This window comes from Triticum aestivum, chromosome 3D (assembly GCF_018294505.1).
Source record: "Triticum aestivum cultivar Chinese Spring chromosome 3D, IWGSC CS RefSeq v2.1, whole genome shotgun sequence".
Classification (NCBI taxonomy): Eukaryota; Viridiplantae; Streptophyta; class Magnoliopsida; order Poales; family Poaceae; genus Triticum; species Triticum aestivum.
The window spans coordinates 583,261,602-583,268,412 of record NC_057802.1 but is presented as its reverse complement, the minus strand read 5'-3'; positions in this window follow the sequence as shown (position 1 = coordinate 583,268,412).

Below are 6,811 nucleotides of genomic sequence, written 5' to 3'. Positions count from 1 at the left end.
CAACCGGGACTAAAGGGGGGGGGCATTGGTCCCGGTTGGTGCCACTAACCGGTACCCATGCCCCGCTTTCGTCCCGGTTGGTGCCACCAACCGGGACCACAGGACATGTGCTGCCCGCGTCGCGGCCAAAGTTTAGTCCCACCTCGCTAGTTGAGAGAGCTCGAGAGTGGTTTATAAGCGCTGCTGCGCCCACCCTCTCAAGCTCCTCTCAACTGCAGGCTTTCGGGCCTAACCATACACTATGTGCCTATGGGGCCTACTGGGCCACGTGCGGGCCTGAATCCTGGCCCATGGTTGGGTTTCTAGTCGTATTCAGGTCGTGGTGGCCCAGTAGATGGCACTTTTTGTTCTTTGTTGCTTTATTTATTTTATTTTGTTTCTACTTACAACAAAATACTTACTGTAGCTATTTTTATTTATTTTATTAAAGTTTATTTTTTAATTCTTTTTGCTTTTAGGTCACAAAAATTATAAGCTTTCTGTTAGTGCCATTAGTTTTCAAATTTGAATAGTTTAAATTTGAATTCTTTGAAATTTGTGTGAATCACTAGTTTGTGATTAACTTTACTATAAAAATAGATTTTGGAGTGATTCTTTTTCCTGCTATTTAATATTACTGTGTTTTATGATTCTATTCAAAAACAGATTTTGTATCTTTATGATAATGCTTTTTGCTATTAAAGTTTCTAACAAAAACATTCTTTATGAAAATTCCTTTTGCTATTGGAGTTTTATAAAAGCTTTTTAGCTGATTCTTTTGGTATTGAAGAATATTATAGTTTTGTTTTAGTTGATCATAACAACATATTTTAATTGATTATTTTTAGTTCATTCTTTTTGCTATTAGTTCATGAGCTATAAATGACCCTGAAATTGAAAAGCAGTACAAATGAACTCTGAAAAGGTTGAAAGTTGGCATGGTGTCATCATTTCACCCACATAGCATGTGCTAAAAAGTTGAGAGGGTTACGGCAAAAACTGGATGCACTTCGTGTACAAAATGGACAATCTCTTCCGAAGTATCAGGGTTTCGAACGAAAACTCATCAGTTACAAAGGGATTTCATTTTTTTGAACTTATTTGAACTCCAGACTTTTTGTGTGTTCAAAATGCACCATTCAAAGCCACATCATCAATTTTCAACCCTTTCTGACTTCATTTGTTATTTTTCATGCATTTACTGATTTTCATGAGCTATATGACCGTGAAATTGAAAAGCACTACAAATGAACTCCGAAAAGGTTGAAAGTTGGCATGGTGTCATCATTTCACCCACATAGCATGTGCTAAAAAGTTGAGAGGGTTACGGCAAAAACTGGATGCACTTCGTGTACAAAATGGACAATCTCTTTCGAAGTATCAGGATTTCGGACGAAAACTCATCTGTTACAACACGCATTTCAAATGAACTACAAAAAGGTTGAAAGTTGGCATGGTATAACATAATAGTTGTGGAGAGAAAGTCTTCACTTTTTCTTTGCTTGTGTCCTTTGCTTATTGCGCCGTAACCATGGATAATCTTTATCGTTTATCAGGATGCTTGGATCAGCCTTGACTTTGAAGGGAGGAATTTCATGAAACTTTTCATAATCTTCAAACATGTCTGTCTTGCCCTCCACTCCCACGATGTCCCTTTTTCCTGAAAGAACTATGTGGCGCTTTGGCTCATCGTATGATGTATTCGCTTCCTTATCTTTTCTTTTTCTCGGTCTGGTAGACATGTCCTTCACATAGATAACCTGTGCCACATCATTGGCAAGGACGAACGGTTCGTCAGTGTACCCAAGATTGTTCAGATCCACTGTTGTCATTCCGTACTGTGCGTCTACCTGTACCCCGCCTCCTGACAGATTGACCCATTTGCACTTAAACAAAGGGACCTTAAAATCATGTCCGTAGTCAAGTTCCCATATGTCCACTATGTAACCATAATATGTGTCCTTTCCCCTCTCGGTTGCTGCATCAAAGCGGACACCGCTGTTTTGGTTGGTGCTCTTTTGATCTTGGGCGATCGTGTAAAATGTATTCCCATTTATCTTGTATCCTTTGTAAGTCAATACAGTCAAAGATGGTCCCCTGGCCAACGAGTACAGCAAATCACAAACAGTGTTGTCACCTCTGAGACGTGTTTCCAACCAACTGCTGAAAGTCCTGATGTGTTCACATGTAATCCAGTCGTCGCACTGCTCCGGGTGTTTGGAGCGCAGACTGTTCTTGTGTTCATCGACATACGGGGTCACCAAGGTAGAGTTCTGTAGAACTGTGTAGTGTGCTTGAGACCAAGAATATCCGTCCCTGCATATTATTGAGTCCCCTCCAAGCGTGCCTTTTTCAGTCAGTCTCCCCTCATACCGCGATTTAGGGAGACCTATCTTCTTAAGGCGAGGAATGAAGTCAACACAAAACCCAATGACATCCTCTGTTTGATGGCCCATGGAGATGCTTCCTTCTGGCCTAGCGCGGTTACGGACATATTTCTTTAGGACTCCCATGAACCTCTCAAAGGGGAACATATTGTGTAGAAATACGGGCCCCAGAATGACAATCTCGTCGACTAAATGAACTAGGACGTGCGTCATGATATTGAAGAAGGATGGTGGGAACACCAGCTCGAAACTGACAAGACATTGCGCCACATCACTCCTTAGCCTTGGTATGATTTCTGGATCGATCACCTTCTGAGAGATTGCATTGAGGAATGCACATAGCTTCACAATGGCTAATCGGACGTTTTCCGGTAGAAGCCCCCTCAATGCAACCGGAAGCAGTTGCGTCATAATCACGTGGCAGTCATGAGACTTTAGGTTCTGGAACTTTTTCTCTGGCATATTTATTATTCCCTTTATATTCGACGAGAAGCCAGTCGGGACCTTCATACTGAGCAGGCATTCAAAGAAGATTTCTTTCTCTTCTTTCGTAAGAGCGTAGCTGGCAGGACCTTCATACTGCTTCGGAGGCATGCCGTCTTTTTCGTGCAAACGTTGCAGGTCCTCCCGTGCCTCAGGTGTATCTTTTGTCTTCCCATACACGCCCAAGAAGCCTAGTAGGTTCACGCAAAGGTTCTTCGTCACGTGCATCACGTCGATTGAAGAGCGGACCTCTAGCTCTTTCCAGTAGGGTAGGTCCCAAAATATAGATTTCTTCTTCCACATGGGTGCGTGTCCCTCAGCGTCATTCGGAACAGCTAGTCCGCCGGGACCCTTTCCAAAGATTACGTGTAAATCATTGACCATAGCAAGTACGTGATCACCGGTACGCATGGCGGGCTTCTTCCGGTGATCTGCCTCGCCTTTGAAATGCTTGCCTTTCTTTCGACATTGATGGTTGGTCGGAAGAAATCGACGATGGCCCAGGTACACATTCTTCCTGCATTTGTCCAGGTATATACTTTCAGTGTCATCTAAACAGTGCGTGCATGCGTGGTATCCCTTGTTTGTCTGTCCTGAAAGGTTACTGAGAGCGGGCCAATCGTTGATGGTTACAAACAGCAACGCGTGCAGGTTAAATTCCTCCTGTTTGTGCTCATCCCACGTACGTACACCGTTTCCATTCCACAGCTGTAAAACTTCTTCAACTAATGGCCTTAACTACACATCAATGTCGTTGCCGGGTTGCTTAGGGCCTTGGATGAGAACTGGCATCATACTGAACTTCTGCTTCATGCACATCCAAGGAGGAAGGTTATACATACATAGAGTCACGGGCCAGGTGCTGTGATTGCTGCTCTGCTCCCCAAAAGGATTAATGCCATCCGCGCTTAAACCAAACCATACGTTCCTTGGGTCAGCTGCAAACTCAGCCCAGTACGTTCTCTCAATTTTTCTCCACTGCGACCCGTCAGCGGGTGCTCTCAACTTCCCGTCTTTCTTACGGTCCTCACTGTGCCATCGCATCAACTTGGCATGCTCTTCGTTTCTGAACAGACATTTCAACCGTGGTATTATAGGAGCATACCACATCACCTTCGCAGGAACCCTCTTCCTGGGGGGCTCGCCGTCAACATCACCAGGGTCATCTCATCTGATCTTATACCGCAATGCACCGCATACCGGGCATGCGTTCAGATCCTTGTACGCACCGCGGTAGAGGATGCAGTCATTAGGGCATGCATGTATCTTCTGCACCTCCAATCCTAGAGGGGATACGACCTTCTTTGCTGCGTATGTACTGTCGGGCAATTCGTTATCCTTTGGAAGCTTCTTCTTCAATATTTCCAATAGCTTCTCAAATCCTTTGTCAGGCACAGCATTCTCTGCCTTCCACTGCAGCAATTCCAGTACGGTACCGAGCTTTGTGTTGCCATCTTCGCAATTGGGGTACAACCCTTTTTTGTGATCCTCTAACATGCGATCGAACTTCAGCTTCTCCTTTTGACTTTCGCATTGCGTCCTTGGATCGACAATGACCCGGCAGAGATCATCATCATCGGGCACTGGTTCCTCTTGATCTTCAGCAGCTTCCCCCCTTGCAGCATCATTGGGCACATTGTCTGGCTGCTCTTGATCTTCAGCAGCTTCCCCCGTTGCAGCATCACCGTATTCAGGGGGCACATAGTTGTCATCGTCCTCTTCTTCTTCGCCGTCTTCCATCATAACCCCTATTTCTCCGTGCCTCGTCCAAACACTATAGTTTGGCATGAAACCCTTGTAAAGCAGGTGGGTGTGAAGGATTTTCCGGTCAGAGTAAGACTTTGTATTCCCACATGTAGGGCATGGACAACAGATAAAACCATTCTGCTTGTTTGCCTCAGCCACTTCGAGAAAATCATGCACGCCCTTAATGTACTCGGAGGTGTGTCTGCCACCGTACATCGGTTGCCGGTTCATCTGCGTGCATTTTATATAATTAAGTGTGTCAAAAACCATTACAGAACATCATGAATAGATAATTAAGTGACCAAATTAATAGAAGTTCATCGTCACATTAAAACCAAAGTACATACATAGTTCTCATCTAACAACATATAGCTCTCCAGAGCATCTAATTAATTAAACCATACATTGAAACTATGTAGAATATTTCAATGCGAAAACAAATGCGATCATAATCGCAACCAAGGTAACAATTGATCCAACGGCATAATGATACCAAGCCTCGGTATGAATGGCATATTTTCTAATCTTTCTAATCTTCAAGCGCATTGCATCCATCTTGATCTTGTGATCATCGACGACATCCGCAACATGCAACTCCAATATCATCTTCTCCTCCTCAATTTTTTTTATTTTTTCCTTCAAGTAATTGTTTTCTTCTTCAACTAAATTTAACCTCTCGACAATATGGTCGGTTGGAATTTCCGGTTCAACCACCTCCTAGATAAATAAAATCTATGTCACATTGGTCGGCATATTTGTCATAAACAATTAATGAACCAAATAGTTATAAAAAGATAATATATACCACATCCGAATCATAGACAGGACGAGGGCCGACGGGGGCGGATACCAAAACCATCGCACTATGTAATAAGAAGGAATAATAAAAGTAACAAAATTAGACAAGTATCTATATAAAGTAAGAATTTTTTTCTTTCAGAAAGAAGATAAGAACAAGAGGCTCACCACGGTGGTGCTGGCGACGAGATCGGCGCGGGCGATCGACGGCGGTGAAGACGGGGACGGGACGTGACGGACCGCTAAACCTAGACAAATCTCGGGGAAAATGGAGATCGGAGGTCCAGTTTCGAGAGGAGAAAGATTAACTAGCGTGGCTCAGACATTTCATCGAACACCTCATGTGCATAGGAGGTGAGCTAGAGCACCCAAATGCCCTCCCCTCGCCAGCCAGAAAAAACAGAGCACTGTGGAGTGCTCTGCTGTGGCGATGGGGTATATATAGGCAACTCATTGGTCCCGGTTCGTGGCACCAACCGGGACTAAAGGGGGGGCATTGGTCCCGGTTGGTGCCACGAACCGGTACGCATGCCCCCCTTTAGTCCCGGTTGGTGGCACCAACCGGGACCAAAGGCCATGTGCTGCCCCGCATCAAAAGTTTAGTCCCACCTCGCTAGTTGAGAGAGCTCGAGAGTGGTTTATAAGCGCTGCTGCGCCCACCCTCTCGAGCTCCTCTCAACTGCAGGCTTTCGGGCCTAACCGTTCTCTTTTCCTGTGGGGCCTACTGGGCCTTCTACGGGCCTGAATCCTGGCCCATGGATGGGTTTCAAGTCGTATTCAGGCCGTGGTGGCCCAGTAGGTGGCATAATTTTTTTCCCTGTTTTTTGTTTTCTCTTTTGCTTTATTTATTTTGTTTTGTTTCTACTTACAACAAAAAACTTATTTATTTTATTCCATTTTGTTTCTAATTACTTATGTATTTTACTTTATTTATTTTATTTTTATTTATTTTACTGCTGCTATTTTTATTTATTTTACTGCTGCTATTTTTATTTATTTTATTAAGTTTTATTTATTTTATTTACTATAGTTTATTTTATTTTATTAAGGTTTATTTATTTTTATTTATTTTATTAAGGTTTATTTATTTTATTTACTATAAAAAAATGAACATAGATGCGCCTATAGTGAAAATTCAACCTAAATTCATAATAAATTTTTATGAAATTCAAAGAAATTTACTCTGAATTTAGGTCAAATTCCCTGTATAAGGGCATCTATTTTCACTTTGAGAGGAGCTCAACAAGGCAGAGAGGGACGGGCTTATAAACCGGTGTGAGCGCCCTTCGGTTGGCGAGGTGGGACTAAACTCTGGCCGCAACTAGGACCAACCCTTTAGTCCCAGTTTATGGTATGAACCGGGACTAAAGGGTGAGCCTCTGGTCCCGGTTCAAGCCACCAACCGGGACCAATGGTGG